This window comes from Labrus bergylta, chromosome 14 (assembly GCF_963930695.1).
Source record: "Labrus bergylta chromosome 14, fLabBer1.1, whole genome shotgun sequence".
NCBI lineage: Eukaryota > Metazoa > Chordata > Actinopteri > Labriformes > Labridae > Labrus > Labrus bergylta.
This window is the reverse complement of record NC_089208.1, coordinates 15,872,037-15,894,119: the sequence shown is the minus strand read 5'-3', so window position 1 is coordinate 15,894,119 and position 22,083 is coordinate 15,872,037. Positions and strand designations below refer to the sequence as shown.

The 22,083-nt window shown below is 38.6% G+C and overlaps 1 protein-coding gene and 2 long non-coding RNA genes across 6 annotated transcripts in view; 2 read left to right on the top strand and 1 right to left on the bottom strand.

Annotated features, from left to right (window-relative positions):
* Positions 1–2,383: 2,383 nt before the first annotated feature.
* LOC136182383 (uncharacterized) lies at positions 2,384–3,965 on the bottom strand. Its single transcript, XR_010668634.1, has 2 exons — positions 3,448–3,965; positions 2,384–2,841 (listed from the first exon to the last, which is right to left on the bottom strand). It is a non-coding gene; the product is annotated as an uncharacterized lncRNA (long non-coding RNA).
* A 54-nt stretch (positions 3,966–4,019) lies between these two features.
* Positions 4,020–14,661, top strand: LOC136182433 (uncharacterized). The gene is made up of 2 exons (XR_010668691.1): positions 4,020–4,299; positions 10,386–14,661. It is a non-coding gene; the product is annotated as an uncharacterized lncRNA (long non-coding RNA).
* A 2,382-nt stretch (positions 14,662–17,043) lies between these two features.
* Positions 17,044–22,083, top strand: part of jakmip2 (janus kinase and microtubule interacting protein 2) — a 36,240-nt gene continuing 31,200 nt past the window's right edge. For 2 of the 4 annotated variants that reach the window (XM_020638316.3, XM_020638318.3), the window contains exon 1: positions 17,044–17,230. The gene's annotated coding sequence lies outside the window, so the exon portion shown is untranslated. The remainder of the gene's footprint in view (positions 17,231–22,083) is intronic. The other 2 variants (XM_020638317.3, XM_020638319.3) reach the window with 1 other exon arrangement.

The window sequence follows — 22,083 nt, the reverse complement described above, 5'->3', positions numbered from 1 at the left end:
CCCACCCCCTAATAACACATACACTGTATTTGACTCAACAACTGGACTCACAATCTAGTATTACACACTGTTACTGAAACAAATAGAAATCATGTTATTTTATGTTGTGCTTTTTTATGATGTGTGCTATTATTTGGCATAATATATTTTTTAAAGCGATCATCTTTCTTTACAGCTGCATGTATGTCCCATACACAGCCTGCAGCACATAGGGGTTTATTTGTGTGTGAGGGGCAAACATTGTATGATCAGGAGTGAGGGGGCGTGTCTTACCCCCCTGCCCCCCTCCCTCTCAAAGTTGATACATTGACATTTTAAAGGCATTTTTTTTTAAATTCCAGGGTAGAGCCAAGGGGCAACCTCCGGTCTCGAAAAATGAAGCCTATGCGGAAGTACAAAAAACTGCAGTTCCTCGAGGTTCCGCTTGAGGCTGGCTGCAGAAGCGCCGGAAGTGCCATAAGCCCACAGCCAAAAAAGCCCGTTTTTACCACAGGAATCAACATGTTTACAGCCTGGTTCAAAAAACGAGATATATCTGAGAAGTTGACGGCCCCTTCTCCTCACACTGTGGGGGGGGTGAATTTTTTTATAACTCATCGGATTTTATTCTATTAAGGAAAACGACTATGCCCATATTTGGTTGTGTCAGATTTGATTGACAGCTGTGCGCGCTGCATCTGTCTGTCAGGTCAGCAGGTCAGGAGGCTAACAGCTTGATCCGTCTGATTTCTCCTCTTTCTTACTTCGTTTGGAGAGTTTTTTAACACATATCTGACAACATACATGGCTTGCTGTGCGGTTAACAGACCATCCAACAAGTTGATGCTTCAGTTTTCTTCGGTAAGTGATATAGTAGTGTTATATTTACTGCTTACTCATGTGTTTATATTTACGGACCTAGCTTGTTTAGCGTTAGCTTGTAAACCAGTCGGCTAACTGTGTAGCTCATTATTTACATTATTTACATTATTTACATTATTTACGGTCAATGGTTTAGAAATGTTTGTTGTTAAGATGTTGTTGTTGAAAATAATGAGTTTGTGTGATGTTAGAAGCTAAAGGTTCACCTCGGTGGTTATCTGATGTTATGATGAATGTTATACTCCACGTAAATGTGGACATTAAAAAACAAACTGTGTGTAGTAATTATCCGTCAGTAACATAAACTGAACTGAACCTAATGTGCTGTCTTAAGATTTGAGCAAACTGTTAACAACTTTAAAAAACTTCACTTTGTAAGAGCATCTGTAACCATTAAGAACTATATTAATAACCATATTAATTTTCACTGAACTCATACACAGAATATAGCAGTAGAAATATAAAATATAAATAACATGGAATGAAAATAAGATTTAAAGCACATAGATATAAAGTATAAGAAATAGTTTGAAGAATACAGCCATGTACTGAGCTCATGTTAATAATAAATGAGTTACTGTATGTTCTGTACTAAAGCACAGAGAGTTGGGACCTGTTACTGATTTAAATAATTCAGGTAATATTTGTTTCATGTTAAGAGTACACAGTACTATCCACAATAAATTGCTTAATTTTTCCTCACAAAATCTGAGACAATTTAATGTGGAATATCATTGTGTGAGTGAGAGATGATGATTACAATAATGTTTATCTTCTTAACTTTGAATAGATGTTGATTACCTGAATACTGTACCTTTGTTGTCTGGGTAGTACACTGTTGAATTTATAAATGTGTTCTTACACACAGATGAATACAGAAAAATAGATGAGAACAAACAAAATGATTTAATGAATAACTGATATTTTCTCTCTTTCTTTGTCATCCTGAAGACCTCGCACTAAAAGTCCATGTTCTCCAGGATCCATGTCACATGCTCGAGCTTCTTCTGAATGACTTTTCAACAGTCAAAGTTCTGCTGAGAGAAGATGGCCAACAGATAAGACAGCAGTACATCAACGAGCTCCACAGGCTTCAGGAGGAGGAGGAGGGTTTGCACCTTGGAAGACTGTATTCATGCTGTTCAAATAAAAATACATCTCCTCCAAACAACTTGCAATCAAACTATTTTCTTCCCATTTTAAAACCCTTTGTCCAGTTTAGATGGGAGAAGTTGATATTATGTGATATTGATCTGGGAAGACTACATTTCTAAATCATTTTTAACTGTGTTTTTATTCACAAGTTATTGATCTTATTTACTCTCCACGTATCTTGATTTAAGAATGGGGCTGTGTTTAAGGGCAAATTTTTGCAATGACTCTGTTCCATCCCACTTTCAGAAATGAACTGCATTAGTATTTATCAAAAGAGTAAGAAGTTGTGTAAAAGTAGACTTCCTTCCCTTAGCTATTGAGTTGAGCATTAATCTGAAATGTATACTCATAAGTAGACATAAAAGAGTGCATTTATATAGAAATATTTATTTAATCTGAAAAACAACATTAAAAAAAGTCTGTTTTTACAGCAGAGATGAACATGTTTACAGCTTGGTACAAAACAAACAAATAGGTGTGATTAGCTCATGTCTTGATGGACACACGCTGTACAGGGGGTGAATGTTTTGATGAAGGATAAGAGTTATTCACAATAAGGCGTGTAGCTGACCAGCTTGACAGGTGGGCGCGGTGTAACGGTTTGTCAAAAGGCTTAAAACCTGCCTCAGCTCTCAGCCTGTGGGTGACATCACTCAGGCCATCCGGGGGAGACCTCCCTCACAGCGAGCTGTTGAAGAGAAGCAACTGAAGTCCACCCCAGAAGAACCAACAAATGCAGATGTTGTTGAGGCTCAGGTTTCTTCCTCTGTCTCTGCAGCTCTCTGGGCACCTCGACGGACAAGTCACCAATAATCCACACTGTGTCTATAGGAGAAATACAAAGGTGTTCAATTAATGCCTCAGACAACACAAAATGTACAGTTAACTACATGTGACAGCTCAGGCTGTTTTTTTGTTATTAGCCACATCTGCAGGAATAATATTGAACAAGGTAGCTGCAACTCATCATAATAGATGCCAGTCTTAAATACTATTTTTTCTAATACTTAAAGTTTTTGGTGTGAAGCTGACACTGTCCACAGACTCCATGACTTCACGGGGTTCAATAGAAAACAAATGTCTTATAATAAATACTAAATAATTATTTTTCAATTGTCATGTTCACCTCATCGCTGTTGACATCAGTAAATATAAGACTCAGACATTCCTCTTTTTGTCACAACAGTAACATGAACTGTATGCTTTGTAATATTGATTTCTTCTGGATGTCTCATATTTATTTACAGTTTATGGATAAAACTTTGTTAATGTATTTCTCTGTTAACACTGACAAAGTCTAACTTCTCTAACAAATAACTCATAAACATAATTGTATATTTAAAAAAGTGTAGTTTTAAGACTTTAATTAAATATTTGTGTTGAATATAATTCGTTTTAACTGTGTTGTAGAAAAGTTAAATGTTAACTTACTGTTTGTAGAGTTTTCTCAGGACGAGCAGGAATAGTTGATGATAGCAGCCTAGCCGTTAGCTATGCTGTGAAGTGGACTGCTAACGTCGAGCTGAATGGGCGGAGCTAAGTCCCGCCGGTCCCGCCTTACTGCTGTCGCTAGGTTGATCCGAAGTTAGGTTGAGACTGCAAATCCAATATTGATGCGGCCGTCGATTGGACTCATTTTCTGCCTATGTCACAGACGGGTCAGGGTTCGTCCAGTAATATTTACAGTCTATGGTAGAGCAGTACAACTGAACATGTGGGGTTTAGTTACCCTTTAAATGGAAAGAGTTGTGCTTACCTCAGTGTTAGTACGAATTTTCATGAAATTCATTAATCTTGGTAACTTCGTGAAATGTATTATTCAAGTCTGTCTACCACTTGTTAACACTCCTATCTTTAGGTGTCTGAAGCTGTAACCTTATATGAGCGAAGCACCTAAGTAGTAGCAGATCTATATATGGAGAGGAGCCAACTATATGTTGTCAGCAACTGTTTGCTACACAGAGAGTCTACATCTGATACGTATACAAATCAGTCATCTTTATTGTTTTATGGTGATGCACCCAAATAGAAAGGAATTTGTGGGTTGCACCTTTTTGACAGAATATAAGCAGCACTGTGAACACTGTTACTTTGTCAGCACTTTGTCAGTCAAGTGATTTGGAAGCGTGCTTGTTTGATGAAGTTGTCTGACCTCGGCCGATTAAATGGTGTTATAATCTCCAGTCTGTTTCACGATTTCTTCATTGGATTTATACAAACAGAAACAACCCCCACCTAACAGTGGCGTCAACGAACAGTCGACAGTGATCACTTCAGATCCAGGTAGGCAAATCATCTTTCTGCTTACCTGGAGGAAGTGTTGTTTCTCTGTTAAAAGACCTGTTGGGAGCTGTTTCTATAATTATTGATTTATTTCATACTAAGATTGGACATATATATGTACACTGCATTTGACTTTCATTCAAAGTGTTACATTTCTGGACTATATGAAGTATAAAACTGCTTATGTCATTATTATGTTGTCTATGTTCTACATGGTATTACTAACACACTCATTAGACGACTTGTGATACTCTGATATGACTTGTTCTATGTGATGTTGTGAAAATTTCTATGAGGAACATAGAATAATCTGCAGTGTGGACACTGGTAGTGCTGCAAAGGTTTGCATGTTTTAAAACCTTGGTGTTAAATTTATTTATAAATCAGGGGACTAGCGCAGCTAATACTTAGCTGTAGGGGTAGGCTTGCAGAATAAAATGCGTAGAAACCCTTTGTAAAATTGTATTAATTAATTAGAGAGTGATAGCAGCTGATGATTTTTATGGAAAAAGGATTTTATGGAAAAAGTATCGATACAGAAATATATGGAAGAATATGGAATAAAAAGAGTCATTTATAGCAACTTGCGAACTGAATCAAAAGATTGCAGGCAGATCGTTTCAGGGTCGTAGTGTTGGCTAATTAATAAAGGAAATGGATAAAATGACTGACATAGGCCTAATATGTGTTGCTGGTCAACTGTCTTGTCTTGTCTTCGTTTAAAAGTCTCGAGCAATTGCAATTTTGTTTTTCATACTGTCCAGAAAACTAAATTACAAATTACAAATTGTCAAAACCAAATTATTATCTTTTTTCTACAGACTGATATTATAGCACAATTTATACAAGTGCACATTATATATATTAATTTGTTGTGAATGCATGCAATTACTAACATTGTTATTTAATTAAATTAAAGTACCGGTACATAACAAAGATAATAAATTAAAATTAAAAAAAAAAACTAGACAAAATGTGACACGTAAAACTTGCTTAATCATATTCCATACATTCTAAATAGACCTATCTAAATAAATCCAAATTTAAGTGAATCATACCATCATGGGCAATGAAAATAGTAAAACCTCAACATGCAATCAAACTGTTATCAAAAATAAATCTGAACTTGATTTGCCAAGAAAGGAACGGAAAGCCATGAAGGCCTTGTTGAAAACCAATCCGCATTTAACTTTGCTACCAGATAAACCTGTTAGTGGCATGACTCTGATGTGGATTTCCTTGTTGTTGATATGTTTGATGATGAAGAAATTTGCTGTTGAGACTGACTTGCTTTCAAAGAGTATAATTTTATTTAAGCAAGAAACAGAGTCACTGGTCACGTCTGACCAGGAGGATCAAGAAGCCAAATAATGATCTCTCCCGAACATACAGAGACAATCGCCTATATGCATCTAAACATCTGCTTTTCGTCATGGGTCATAAAAAACATCATCCACATTTGGCAATACTCCTACACAACACCTCAATGTAAACATTCAACTTCAGGGGACTCCTAAATCTCCTTCAGATACAAACTCTCTCCAGATGTACATGTTATTAACTTAAAGGAGCAGTATATTATCTCTGTCCTAGTTACGTCAGACACTTCAACTCCGAGAGAGTGGATCCAGAGCAAAATGTAGAACCATATCTGAGCTCTTTGGCTGCATGGACTGATAATCGTTATCCCAAAGAAGGCAGTTTTGATAAACGGAAACTGGATCTAGTACATGGTTACTTGATTGAGAACACTTCAGTGTGTGATCCACTGTGGGATAAAGACTACATGTTGTCTGTATTCGAAGCTTGGGATTTGATGAGTTCTCAATGGCCTGGTAACATACATACTAAGGATAAAAAGAAGCATAGAATTACCAAACACATTGACTTTACAATGTTGCAAACTCATCCAGATGTTAATAAAGGTTACAACAACACAGCACAAATGAGACCACCCATGAATACACAGGGTGCATATCAATTCTCTCAGAGAGGAGGAGGATTCAACGGTGTCAACAGAAGAGGCAGGATGTTTAGGAACATGTCAGACATATGTTCTTACTGTTCACAGAGGGGTCACTGGGCCAGAGAGTGTAAATTAAAATGGCAAAATGAGAGTCGAGATGCAAGAGGATTTCACACTCCACAATCAACCACAATCCCTCATCAGAATGCAACTGTTTCCTATCAGACAGGTCAACCAGTTTTTGGTGTCAACCAACAACAAACATGGGAAGAACATGCAAATAAAACAGCTGATATGATATGGAGAAAATAGGACAACCGACAGAGGGACATGGATGGTAACGTTAAATTCCTAATTAATGTTCCACAATTTCAGATTTCTAACACACCTTCTGACATACCGCAATTAAGTTTGTATGTTGCGGGTAAAAAGATTCCTTTTCTAGTTGATACTGGAGCAACAATATCTTGTTTGAATAAAAGGGATTTGATATGTCCTATAACTTCAAAAACCATCCAGTCTGTCGGTATCACGGGTGTCCCACAAACTGAGCCACTGTCCATACCATTAAAAATAGAATTGGATGAAATACAACTTCAACATTCATTCATTGTAAGCTCTACTGTTCCCATGTCCTTATTAGGGCGTGATTTACTGAGTAAACTCAATGCTACTATTACCTGTTCAACTGATGGTGTTGAAATCCATATACCAACAAATAAAGCATATCAATTATTTTCGGATATTATTCGTGAATCACATCAAGCTACATCTGTTTTGGTAAATGTTGATTTTCTCAACAAGTTATTCACAATGGAAGGACTAAAAAGGTTAGCAACATGTCAGGCAGCTGTAGCAGCTCAGATTTTGAAGATGAAGCCTGTTAATCAACCATTTTCTAATACAAGGATTGATCAAAGTCACATGGAAGAAATTCCACAGTGCTTTTATATTTCTCCACATGGTATTTTGTTGTTGTGGAAAAATGCATCTGGAATTATTGAATTCTTTGTGTGTGCAATTCAAAACAATTTTACCGACCTTGTTTATTTGCTAAAATCTTGTTATCAACATCTTGATTTAACTCCGGATAATGAAGAACAAAATAAAGACTATATCATTTGGTCGTATGGAGATAAACCAACAAATTTCTTCATAAAAGATTCATCTAATAAGATCAAACCACAAATTCAAATTGTTGGAACAAAAACAAAAATCTTGGTAAAACCTCCTTCAGTATTGACTTCTGTTCCATCTGAATTATGGGCATTGCATGCTAATCATGTAGGACTGTTGAACGTCCCACCTTATGAAGCTCACATTGACTACACAAAATATCCAGTCTATGTAAAGCAATATCCATTATCTAAAGAAAAAGAAGAAGGAATTCGACCAGTTATCGAAAGTTTATTACAACAGGGAGTAATTATTAAAAGACGTTCACAAAATAATACACCTATAAACCCAATCTTGAAACCTGGAACTAATAAATATCGATTCACACAAGATTTAAGGAAAGTTAATGAAGCTGTTTTTCCTATGGCACCGGTAGTACCAGACACAAACGCCATTTTGGCAGCACTTCCAGTGGACTCTAAATGGTACACAGTTGTAGATCTTTGCTCTGCATACTTTTCAATTCCTGTTCATGAAAACACACAGGATTTGTTTGCATTTACCTTCAAAGGTGAACAGTATGTATGGCAAAGGCTACCCATGGGCTTTATTGATTCAGCCTCTGTCTATTCGGCTGCAGTTAATGCACATCTATCGCAACTGGTCTTACCTGGTCCATCAACGCTATTGTGCTATTGTGACGATATCATGATCGCATCTACTACAGAATCGGACTGCATACAAGATTCGTTGGCACTTTTGACTCATCTTGCTTTGGGAGGACATAGAGCATCACTTGCAAAACTTCAGTTTTGCCTACCAATGGTCAATTATTTGGGATACGTTCTAAAGGATGGATGCCGATATTTATCCCCTGACAGAATAAAGGCTATCTTGAACATTAAAAGACCACAGACAAAATCAGGGATGTTGTCATTCTTGGGACTTGTTAACTATTATCGGGTATGGCTTGCTGAATACGCTACACATGATTCCATCTTGCGAAAGGCTACAATAAAGGAAGCTTCTGAAACAGTACGATGGTCTGAAGAAATGAAACATGCTTTTCGTCACATTAAATTTCTTCTTTGCAGTGCACCAGCACTTGGACTTCCAGACTATAAATTGTCATTTCATTTGTATGTTGCTGAAGATGGACAAGTTGTTTCCGCAGTGTTGGCACAGGTGCACGGCGGTGGAATGAGACCAGTGGCGTATTATTCAAAAACCTTACCAATAATAATACAAGGCATGGTCCCATGTTTACGAGCCGTTGCAGCTGCTGCCATCATGGTTGAAGAATCACAAACTATAGTTCTTGGTCATCCAATGATTTTACATACATCTCACACAGTAGATATTATTCTGCGCAATATTACTACACAACACATGACTAGTCAAAGACGTAGTAATTATGAACACATTTTAACAGGTACCCAGAATTTGACTATCTCAGCTACAACTTGTACAAATCCAGCGAACAATTTTAAAACATTATTGCATGGTGTTCAACCTGAAGAAAATGATTATGTACATGATTGTATGGAATTAATCAACTCCACATCAAGCATTCAAGCAGATTTACAACAAACACCATTAGAACATAATGATCTTGTTCTATATTGTGATGGATCCTCAATGCGTCCAAATGATAATACTATTCTTTCAGGATATGCTATTGTCAATAATCAAGACCGTTGTGTGGAAGCATATCGGTTGCCATCATTGTCAGCACAAGCAGCGGAATTGATCGCATTAACTAGAGCATGTATATTAGCTGAGAATAAAACAGTTACTATTTACACTGACTCTAAATATGCATTTTCCGCCGCTCATGATTTTAGCAAAATATGGGATGACAGAGGTTTTATAACAAATGCTGGAAAACCAATCTTGAATTCTGAATTGATCAAGAATTTATTGACAGCCTTAATGCTACCAGAGCAAATAGCTATAATTAAATGTGCTGGACACTCAAAAGGTGACTCAGATATAGCTAGAGGAAATAATTTAGCTGATCAACATGCTAAAGATGCAGCAATCTTTCCCACCTTGGTTGAATACTGAAATGCCTGTTACGACAATTTCTGATCCACTTTTTACTATTACGGATTTGATAACGTTCCAAAATCAGGCTGAAGAGTCTGAAGTCACATTGTGGCAAGACAAAGGATGTTGCAAGGATAATGATGGCTTGTGGAAAGATTTACACGAACGTGTTGTATTACCAAAACTACCTTACGACACTCTCATTGCCTATGTACACGGAATAAATCATGTGAATTACAAAGCTATTACCAAATATATTTCCAAAATATTTTATGCAATAGGAATAGAACAACATGCCAGAGCATTTACTCAAAGATGTTTAATTTGTGCTAGATGCAATCCACATGTAAATCCACCTAAACGACAACATTTACTTAAACCAGAGGAACCCTTTCAACAATTGCAAATTGATTTTACACACCTTCCAAAGGCAAAAGGTTACGCATACCTTTTAGTGATAGTGGACAGATTTTCAAAATGGCCAGAGGCTTTTCCCACGAGAAAGGAAAATGCTCAAACAGTAGTCAAGTGCTTAATGGAACATGTTATTCCTAGATTTGGTATTCCTCAAGGCATTGACTCCGATAATGGCACGACGTTTACTTCTAAAGTAACTAAGCAACTAGCATTAGCATTGGGTATCAAATGGACTTTTCATATTCCATATTCACCTCAAAGTTCTGGTCAAGTTGAACGTACTAATCGTACAATAAAAGATAAATTGATTAAAATTCATCAGTCAAAACAAATGACTTGGGTAGATGCATTACCATTAACCCTATTATCAATTAGATGTATGCCTAACAAAACAACTGGACTGTCTCCACATGAAGTATTAATGGGTCGACCATTTCCTCTGGGTGTTATAATGCATGAAAAACCAGCTATTGATTTGACACAATTACAAGAAATACAACAGACGTATGTTAAGCATTTGTTTTCTTTTGTCTCCGAGTACTCCAGACAAGTGATAGAGTCCCTTCCCTCACCAGCCGAGACCCCCATACATGCCTTCCAACCGGGTGATCAAGTCCTAGTGCGCAGCCTTAAACCAAAAGAGGGCGAGCCACGCTTTGGACCACCCACACAAGTACTCCTAGTGACGAGAACGGCAGTCAAAATCAAAGGACAACCGCAATGGATACATGCATCCAGGGTCAAGGCTGCCCCGCAGACTGTAATGGAAACTGTGGAATCAGAGACTGTGATCCCGTCAACATCGGAAGCAATGACGTCGCACAACCTCTTCCTGAACAAGGGAAGTACAGACTGATTCACATGTACAAATATTTCAGAAAATGTCTTGTTTGTAATCTCACAATGATATTTGGGGCAATAACATTCTATTTGTTTGTTTCTTCTTTTCTGGACTCTATCACACCTACTCGAAAATACCAGGGACGCAGCTTTACTAAAGAGCCATACATTGAAATGGGCATGTTAAATCATACCCCGGTCAATAGTTGATATGTTCAAAAATAATCCTTTGACTGCCTGGCTTTTGAGTATTGCTGTACCCCTTTTTACGATCATGATAGTAGTTTCTATTATCATGTGTTGTTGTTTTCCTATTTTTCGTGCATTGATTTTAAGATCTGTCAACTCAGTTACTAATTTAACTATGGTTCAAAATCCTGTTAGGAACGTGGCCTTCTACTGCCCGCCGGTGACGGTGCCCAGGAATCCCCACCCAGACAGTTCTGAATCAATCTCCCTTTCGGACTCTGACTCTGATTCCTACATCAATAATGTGGACTGAACAAGGATACCCTGCACCTCAAACTCTTACATCACCAAAATAGGATGATGAAGATGTAAAGTTAACCCGGACAGTAGAGGAGAATACCACGTCCTTTGCCATGGAAGTATTGGGGCTTCATTATTTTATTTTATTTTTTTTGTTTAATAAAACACTTTTCTCCTGTTTATTGGGTAGACAGGAAGGTTAGAATTGTATTTCTTTTTGCGCAATAGGTAAGATTTCTTTCATTTGTAGTTAGCAAGGGTTTTTGTTTGTTACTTTATTTTATTTTATTTTATTTATTTTTGGAGTACCCTGAGACTTCCACGACAGAGGAAACATTCTAAAATGCAAATTTGAGGAATTATTTTAGTTCTTGGTAATAACTATAAAAAAAAGAGGGATGTGATATATAAGTATTAGATTTTGGTTTGACTGTATGGAATGTTTTTGATTTTGTTTTAGATGTGCTGTGACTCACCATTAAAAAAAAAGAAAAGGCAGAACATGGATTGGGTTTCTCCCTAAAATTCAACAATCAATTAAATAATATAGGGTTTACCACCTGTTCTGTTTAGTCGGTTAAATACGCAGGAGCTCTTTTCATCCTAATTTCTTTCAAAATAAAATATTAGAAATAAGATTTTGGACCCCTGTAAGAGAGTTTATGGTCTATGAGTTGTACCTGTAATTTCCAACCACTCTTAAAACATTTTTATGTTATTCGAACAATGATAAAATAATTTTGAAGTCTTATAGGTACAAGACAGGGACCATACTCTGGTAGAAGGTGATGGTGAGCGCCTTTTAGGAAAATTAAAACTTCTTCTCCCCTAAAGACAAAATAAAGATTAAATAAAAAAGGGTGAACTGTTCGTACGAATTTTCATGAAATTCATTAATCTTGGTAACTTCGTGAAATGTATTATTCAAGTCTGTCTACCACTTGTTAACACTCCTACCTTTAGGTGTCTGAAGCTGTAACCTTATATGAGCGAAGCACCTAAGTAGTAGCAGATCTATATATGGAGAGGAGCCAACTATATGTTGTCAGCAGCTGTTTGCTACACAGAGAGTCTAAATATGATACATATACAAATCAGATTCATGTCATCAGAGAGGCGGAAGCGGCTCAGTGTCTTCTCAGGAAACTTTCTCAAACCTCAGCAGCTTCTTGGAGGAAAATATTCAGGAATGCGGCTGGAAATTCTCCTCACAGCAACTCTACACTACAACCGCCGCGGTCAGGACATTTAGCTACATGTGCACAAATGAGACTAGATTAGAGGAAACTTTGAACAGCCCCCGAGGGGAAACAACACAGGGGAGGACACAACCAGGGAGGTGAAACCTGCTCACACTGCAGACACAGTCGACCTTTCTGCAGTTATCCACTCATTACTCATGAAGTTCATCAAACACATGTCTTCCTTACTTCTCTCACCTCCTTAAAAGCGGTGTAAGGTGACTTCAGTTTCAATATTGTTTAGTATTTCTTTTTTTCTTCTTTTATAAGACCACCAGAGTTTCTGCAGGGTCCACCAGCTCCACTTTGGGAGGTTTCACATGGGGAACCTGAGCCCTGAACTGAGTACTCTAGACCCCTAAAGTTAGGTTGATTAGATCAGTGTGAACACAAACGTACAGGACTCAGGTACTGTGCCCGAGTCCGCTTGAAAAGATGGTGTCAAAAGGGCGATCCTTGAATGCAACCGTGCTCAAAGAAGTAAGTGGGCCGTCAAATGACGTGATTTTAAACGGCTCCTGTCGCTTCAAAAACGCAGAGAATCACTTAAGGCAAATTTATTTTGGTGCAAAGGACTAACATTTCGACACACAACCTTTGACTCTGACTCTTGACTTTGAGAAAGATGCAGTATCACGAAACGTTAGCACCTTAATAAATTTGCACTAAAGTGATCTGTGTGCTCCAGGACGCTCTTTGGATCCTGCCTGAGAGAACGAGGCCACTGTAATAAATTTGAGCTGTTTCTAGTTTTGGTCTTGTTATTGTGGGCTAACATTACTGGTTTGTTCCAGTTGATTTCTTGAGACCTTGAGTAATTAATTTGTTATCATGCAAACTAGATTTAATACGTCGAGATTTCTGGAAAGATGGAAAGATGGTTAGTTATTTGACTTTACTTTAAAAAAAAAAAAAGTTTTTACAAAGAGAAACAGAAAAAAGCAATCGGGAGAGATATAATTGTTTAGCAAACACAATGGAATAATTTGAGGGTACAAGGGGCACCAATGGTCTGGTTGTTGGTGTGCACCCACCGGGTCCTCTAGGCGGCAGCCTGGGTTTGAATCTGACATGTGACATCATGACATCATTTCCCAATCTCTATCTCCCTGATTTCTGACTTTCCACTATCTCTAAATAAAGGCATACAAAGCACAAAAGTAAAATATTTTTTAGGGTACAAGTATCAGTATCTGCAGAAACTAAATATTAAATTACTCAGACAAGGATTAGAGGCAAATTTAACCATAAACCAAACATTTTACCTTTACAATGCTCATGATGATAACCTGTTAGCTCGAAACCTGACCAGGTCCCAGTTTGATGACCTGTTAGCTAGCATCAGTCAGTACCAGGATTTCTCTGATAGACAGTATCTACCATGCTCTGTGTCAAATGTAGAGCTCCTGTCACTTACAGGTTCACTGTATCTAACAAGTCACACTAAAGCCGGCTGAAATCTGTCTTACTGCAGCGCTGTGAACCCAAAATGAACAGATTTGACTGAGATTTAGTCACAATAAACAGGCTGAAAGAACGACATCATGATGCAGATTCATGCTGTGCTGATAAGTTGATACATTTCAGCAGAAAGTTCACTTCTTTACTGAAGGCTCTGATATATGAGGAAGGTTAAAGTTATTGGTTGATTCTGGACTATCCTGATAAAGTAGCATCAGCATGTTAAGCTGATACATGGCGCAGGGTTTCCCACAGATCAACGATACCTGGGCAGGCCACCCAAGTATATTTATGGCCGCCCGAGTAAATTTCCCACCTGTTTTATCCATTTTTTCTTTATTCATGAACTTCATACATGAGAGAGTGGGGTAGAGAGAACGCGTGCGAGGACCTCACTGAGCGCACGGAATATCCCCCTTGTAAATGCACGGGCTGAGGTGCCTTACTCGTATCAAAACTAAAGCTTCTCATGGCTTCATTTGAATAAGGTGTTTGAGTCTGTGTGCGTGTGTGGATAAGATAGCAGATTTTAATATAAAAATATACCCTAAAATAAATAAAAAATATGTTGCCCCCCTGCTGCTGCGATCACATCAACAGCACACATAAAAGTCCACATATTTTACTTTACACTTTATATAGATCCGCTGCCGCACCACTAACGACCACATGTGCCTCTCTTTATAACAGATATAGCATCTGAAAGGGACCAGCATGCACACACACACACACACACACACAGACACACACACACACACACACACACACACACACACACACACACACACACACACACTCACGTCTCATGCTGACGATACTCTGCTCTTTATGAGAGCCTGCTGTTTGTTATATTTAACATGAACGAGACCTGGGTGTGTTTCATGAGCTGCACACAGAAAGAAAAAGATCCTGGTCAGGACGCAAACAATAATCTTAAAACATAATGTTATCATAATCTGAGCAGTCTCTTGTTGGACATCATTATATTTTAGTCCGCCAGATGTTCCAGTGTAACGTTCTGATGGTCAGTGTGAGAACTGATGGTCTGTCAGGTACATTTAAAGTTAAATCTGCAGTCTGTCTGATGTTTGTTTGCAGCCGTACCGGCAGTGAAGTTACGAGGATCCTAAATCTATGAGTATCTTCATACATGGACGATCATAAACAAACACAAAATGGTCTCTGTGTGGAGTTCAGACTGAGCTCTCTTGCAGCTTCACGTAAACATTAGCTTCACTTCTTACTTTTTACTGCACAGCTAGGTTATATACAAAGTGTCAGGACGACACAACGAGAGCTGACGAGAAGGCAAAACAGCAGCTGTGGCCCAGTGGGCGTTTGTCTCTCAACCAGAGGGTCGGGGGTTCGATCCCCAGTTCCTGCAGCTATTAAACACGTCATTGTTTTATGGTGATGCACCCAAATAGAAAGGAATTTGTGGGTTGCACCTTTTTGACAGAATATAAGCAGCACTGTGAACACTGTTACTTTGTCAGCACTTTGTCAGTCAAGTGATTTGGAAGCATGCTTGTTTGATGAAGTTGTCTGACCTCGACCGATTAAATGGTGTTATAATCTCCAGTCTGTTTCACGATTTCTTCATTGGATTTATACAAACAGAAACAACCCCCACCTAACACTCAGTCATAATAACAGTGGATTGTAGCTTACTCCTGATGAATATTTGCCAATAACAGCTAACAGGTGCATTCCTGAAAACGAGATTAAGTTATTCCTTATGATATTTCATACCACTTGTTTTGTGTTGTTTAAATAGCTATTTGGATTTAAGGATACCCTAATACTACAACATATTTTTTCCTTCTCACATTTTCTGAATTTAATTATATTCTGGGGGCAGGATGGGAAGCTTTGGGGGTCGGGATATGACCCGCGGGACCGCCAGTTGATGATCTCCGCTCTACTGCATCGTCCTGTTAACTGAAGCGCATTGGAACATGAGGCACATTTTACCTTTCAAAGTACCTTTTCCAAAATAACATTTGAACCAAGAGCATTCTGCTATGCATGAGCAATGAGTACAACTCACTAAGATTGTGTTATCTGATGTGGTTTAATTTGCACGGTCTGTGGTCTGACATTTGTAAAAGGGATCCATTAAACCTGTAGGTAATGGAGGTTATAAATACTTTCATTAATAGCAGAAAAAAATTATGTTTCATCATTTCATATTGAGAGGTATGAAACATTTTACAATTCTTGAGCTTGTGTTTCAATATTCTGGCAATGTCAGACTCACCTTGTTAATATGCAGAATAAGCATAAAGAGTGAAAAAAGAGTATAACGTAAACCTAATTTCTCCAAAGAAGATGTTCTGAAGGCCATATGAATCCCTTGTAACACATTTTATTTTTTGACTTTACCTTAGTAACAGTACAGTACAACAATCATTGATAGTAAATTTTGTATGGCCTCTGTCAGACCTGACAGAGTTCAGTTCAGCTGTTATTAGATAACCAAGTACAGCTAAAAAAATGTGTCAACTGTTTTTCCTGATATCTGCAAGGATGTTTGGTAGACTTATTGTCTGCTCAGCCTCCAGCCTCTACTGTCAAAACACTGAAAACATGCTTTGTCTCTCATTTGTTGACTGGATCACTTATTTGATCAAATGTCATTAATTTTTATTATTATTATTTAATTGGGGGAGCTGGATAGTCAAGTGGTCAAGATGCATGTACCGAGGTTATAATCCTCGTCGCTGAGGCATGGGTTCAAATCTGACCTTGGCCCTTTGCTGTATGTCCTCCTCCCCCCTCTAACAACTAATTGAAAATAAACAAAATGTTGCAATATTAGAATGTGTTAAAATTTCAGGGACGGTTTTTAAATAGCCTTAACACCTGTGAAAGACTAACTTCTTGGTGCGGTGCAATAAGTGAAATCAAGACAGATTACTGTGTGGCAGAATGTTTCTGATATTTTAAAGAAACGCTGCGCCTGTGAAACGTTGTCGGGTTTGGTAGCCGACTGTAGGCTACTGTATGGACGGTTGAAATGGACATTTCCTGTGTGTGTGTGTGTGTGTGTGTGTGTGTGTGTGTGTTTGTGTGTGTGTGTGCGTGTGTGTGTGTGTGTGTGCTTGTGGACTGCTGCGCCACTGGAGCCGGTGGCTGAGCTGGAAACCAGTGAGCTCATTCTGGCTGCACGGTGGAGGAGGGCGGGGCTCCCAGCATCATCACCAACCGGCCATCACTGCTTCATTGTACGGCTGCTGCTGATGCTGAGATCGTAGCGGAGGGGGAGAGAAATTCCACAAATCGAGGAGCTTGTCATGGGCACGGTTTGTCAGATATTAGGACTGCACACTCGATGAGGTTCGATTTCAAGGTAAGGGAAAGCAAAGTGTCTATAAACAGCCCACCGTCTTTACTGGTTTTATCATCGTCTGAACTGGTAGTTGACTAGCGGGCCTGCTGGTTTTGAGTCAGGTTGATCATCACAGCAGCGGTGCGAGATGCAAACAAGACTCGTTTATAATCGTGCGAACTGCTTCGAACTACCAAGGTAATCTTGCAGCTGTAGTACAAATATCGGGCTTAATTTGCTTCACTCATATGTATCCCTCCTTCTTTTGAGCGTTTAGCTTCATTAGCTTGCATGTCGGAAGTGGCAGAGCTCGGCCTACACAAGCAAGCTGCTCAAAGATGATGAGGATGGAGCTCGTGTCCGCTATGGGGATTTTTTTTTTCTTCCCTCTCGCCATGCATGGCCATCTTACACATGCCGACTCTCGTGTAGCCTACGCGTGTTGTCTGTTTCTACAGCTTGTACTTGCTGTACATGTTGTGCAGTGAAGCTCCCAGCTGCTGATGCTTGTGCTTCAGGTAAAAAAAAAAAAAAAAAAAAGCAGATGTGCATTTTATTCTTCATGCATGCTTTGCAGCGTGTGCTCCCCCCCCCCCTTCCCCTCTTGCTTGACAGGTCCTCACACATAAGTGGGCATGTTTTGAAAGGATGCTGCAGTGATGTGGCAGGAGGATGCTGTAGTCCACAGTGTACACAGGCAGGGCCCCGATCCAGACTGAGGCATCAGGTCTGGAGCCTGCGGCTGCCTCAGGGTGTTACACTGGCCTGATTTACACACCACAGTCGTGCTCGGGAAGGCATTTGTCACATTTATGTTTTTAGGGTCAGCACAGATGTAGGCTATAGTGACGGGTTACAAGTTAATAGGTTATAGATTATTGGTCGAGGGCCGTTCAATAGCACACATTGATGGAGCAAATAAACAGAGGGAAACATATAAAGAGTCTGCATGAAGTGAGACAAATTAATCTTCCAGATGAAGCACAATTTAGTCATGATGTTTGTCTGCTTTTGGATCAGTCGTCTAATTTTAATATCTGTCACTATTTGACAAGGTTTCCGAATATGATTTCAGTCTGTAAAAGAGACAATCACTGTTGGTTGAGTATAGCGGAGGCAGTGTTTTCAAACCTCTTTGATCATCTTACATGCCAGTAAATCGAGCTCCATATACTCACTGTGCATTGACATTGAGGTCTTTCTTTAATACCTAGGCTTTAGTGTTGGACCATATTGACTGCTCTATACTCCTCACCAATGTGATAAAAAATTTTATTGTACGTCGTTAGTTGTCCGTTGCGGACATTTTACTAGCTTTGACTAATATTTGTCTCTCCACCACAGCCAAACAAATGTTTGTTTTGGTCAAGTGATTATTTAATTAAAACTAATAGATTTTTTTTCTTAAAATGATGGCATCAGGTAGGAACATGACATTTTTAGTCTGGGATACTGATTTTAGGCCGGATCAGAGGCTGATAACCATCACTAATTCTACAGTGAGTTCGAAGATATTAATAGTCATTGGTGCCTAACGTAACAAATCCCAAATTTAGCATTTTAAAGGTTGGATTTATCGCAGCCGCGAGAATTATGCTGCGAAATTGGAAGCCCCACTGTGAAGGAATGGACTGACGAAATGGTTAAGATCTCTTCATATGAAAACATGTTGGGAAAAAATGAATGTTGGCGGAAAGATGAAAGAGATATGGGATCTGTTTTGGCAACATGTTAAAATAAGGTCATAGAATGGATTCATGTTGGTGGCTGTACCTCTCTTATGTCTGTGGCGTTATTTTGTTATTTTTGTTACTGGGAGATGACTTGCATGCTCTGCCTAAGTGCTCTGTACTTTTTTATTTTGGTATAAGATGTGCTGCATTGTTTTAAAAAACTGTTAAAAGTTAATAAAAACTTAGGTTACAAAAAAATAACGGTGTTACTGCTCATCTTAAATCAGTTTGACAATCTCATTCAAGTAATCTGTTATGTGAAGCCTTATGTTGGATTTGGCTGGGCTGCACCATAAGTACGGGCTTTAAAAAAAAGGAATTTCTAATAAAAGGTCAAAAGTTGAACTTTTTAATGGAAAAGAATACGAGTAAATGGAATTACATATTACATAAAGCCACATAATCACAATCTAATCTTGGGGGGGTCAGTTGGATTATACCCAAAGGTTTTGTTTGGATTTGAAAACTAAAACTACATTTTGGTTACATGTAATGCACTTTAAACTAAATGAAATATGTGAACAAGAGATGATTACGATGCACTCTCCTGCTTTATTTTCAGTATTGGCAGGGTTTTGTTTGTTGGTGTAATTTGACCTCCAGCTGATGGATCAGAAGCTCTTTTTTTTGGTCTGACATAAGGAACACGAGAGTGCCCCTTGACTTTGTGATGGCACTTCGAACCAACTTACATCACAACCACATCCCACTCTGATTAAACTTAAGTTGCTTATTGACGTTGGAGTTCTGGCAACACTAACTGACTTGTGCTTACACGATTACATAACCTGGATTAGTAATAATTGGAAAAACGATAGAATGCAATGTTTTTCGTCGTAAGTTATATTGATCACAAGGGAAAAAAATATTAAATATGAACACATGACATCACTACATCTGGCTGTCTATAGCCTGTCTGTAGGACTGGGTTTTGGTAAAGCTGGGATTTCCGGTTCCTTATTGTGAATAGGAAATGGGAGAAAGAGCTTATTCTGCGTTGATATGTTGACATTGATCAAACTTATTAATGATAAAAAGTCAAAAATAAATGTGTTTTTTTGTGTGTGCTTTTCCTTTGGCTTTTCCTCATCATGTGGAATTTGACCAAGCACTATCCAAACCATGTCCTTATAAATGTTCTCCAGCGACATGTTGACTCAACTTTGGATCAAATGTATTTTAATCTCAGATAAACATACAAATTTAATACATTCCTTATTATTGGGAGTTTTTACTTGATTCAGGTTTTCCAGTAGCTGCTTATTTTTATACGATCTTGGTGGAAAAACCCCCACACACTTTTCTTCAGAGCTCTGATATCTTACCTGTCAGGTTTTGTGAGCACATTTCTTAAAGGAAGAATATGTGATTTTTCACACTTAAATGTAGCAGAAATCAAATATATCCTCTGAAAATAACTCTGTGAGTCATGACTGTCTACAATGAGTGTAACACCAGAGTCCCGCTGTCTGTGATGTTTTCCGAGCTTTCCGAGCCTTATCTATAGCACGTTTACATCACAGGGACGGCCGGCCGGCTCATCCCCTTGCGTATGAAAGTTGTTTAATTGAGGGACTAGAGAAAAGAAGAATAACATACTGTACTCACTGCTTATTTGAATGTCACGTAAGCGCTTCTACATTACGGTCATTGTGTGTAAATTTATATGCAGTGTGAAGGTAGACTTGAATTTATATAGCGCTTTACTAGTCTTCTTACTACTCAAAGTGCTTTTACTCCGCATGTCACACCCACCCATTCTCACCATTCACAGTATGTAGTATCATCCATCAGAAGTAACTAATCCCATTCATACACCGCCACCAAAGCAGTAGGAGCAATTCAGGGTTGGGGGTCTTGCCCAAGGACACATGTTGCCCTCGCTGGGGATCGAACCCTTGACCTTCTGGTTGAGAGGCGCTGACTCTAACAACTGAGCCACAGCCGCCCAATGCAGTGTGAGTTGTTTTGGTTTCATGCCGGTGCTCAAGGGCGACATCAGCTGGATCAAAAAATCGCATATTCTTCCTTTAAAGGTTTGTGAAAACTACATCCATGATCCAGAAAAGAGAGCTTAGGCTGAGTATTGCTCGTATGCAGTGTTGTGACTGTGTATAGTGGATGACAGATGGCGAAGTCCTGATATAGAAAATGTTGGCTCAAGGTTGGAAGATTTATTTTGGGATGAAAAAAACTACAGAATGCAACAGCCTCTTGTTTATGACCAGGAATGACCATGCCCACTTATTTCTAATCTCTCTTACATGCTCCCGAATGAATATTTAATGCCAATTTCTAACTGTTAATAGCCTGAAATTGATGCAAAATGCAACTGGCTGGCTTTTTCTCTCTACTATGCAGTTTTCTAAATTGCCTATAATGGCATGGTAAATTTGGCAAAAATGGTGTCACATATTACAATATTATGCAGCATTTCTAGCCAGTTCAAAATGATCTTAATAGAGATTGTAACATATTTGTATGTCTTTAACGATAATAACTCAGGATAACATCAGACTAAAGGCTGCAGGCAGCAGCATGGCTGGCTTTGCTGTTATCACTCTGCCAGACTTTGTCTGCATTCTGCAACACTAGCATCCAAATTTGGTGTCTGAGGAGTCAAAAGTGGGTCATGGTGCCAGTGTGCTTTATGAGAAAGGTGTTGCTGCAGTCAACCTTCCTGTGCAACTTTAGCATGTTTAAGCTCATTTTATTGCTTTTAAGAGTGTTAGTTAACTGTATGGTTTAATAGTCAATAGTGTTTTCAGTGGAAAAACTCTGATTGAACCAAAGTAGAGTCCCTGATCAGCAACAATTGCAAGATGGATGGAGCGCGCAACCCGCCAATTTCAGAACCACAGGCAACCATTGTCTATTGTCTGACAGTGATAATATACCTCTGGGAACGAATGTCAATTTATCGTTTTATCCAGTAGAAACAGCGGTAGGTATTAAACGAGTTCCAGCCAAGACTATATTTTCTGTGCGCTGCAAGTTCACCCATCAAGATGTCTAAAAAATAAGCTCATTCATTACTTGGTTCATGTCATTTCCTGTAGTGCCCGTTCACCGGTTACTGCAGGACTCTGTTTCACTATTAAGTTACACAGAAGCTTTACTTTGGCTTACTTTAATGATATG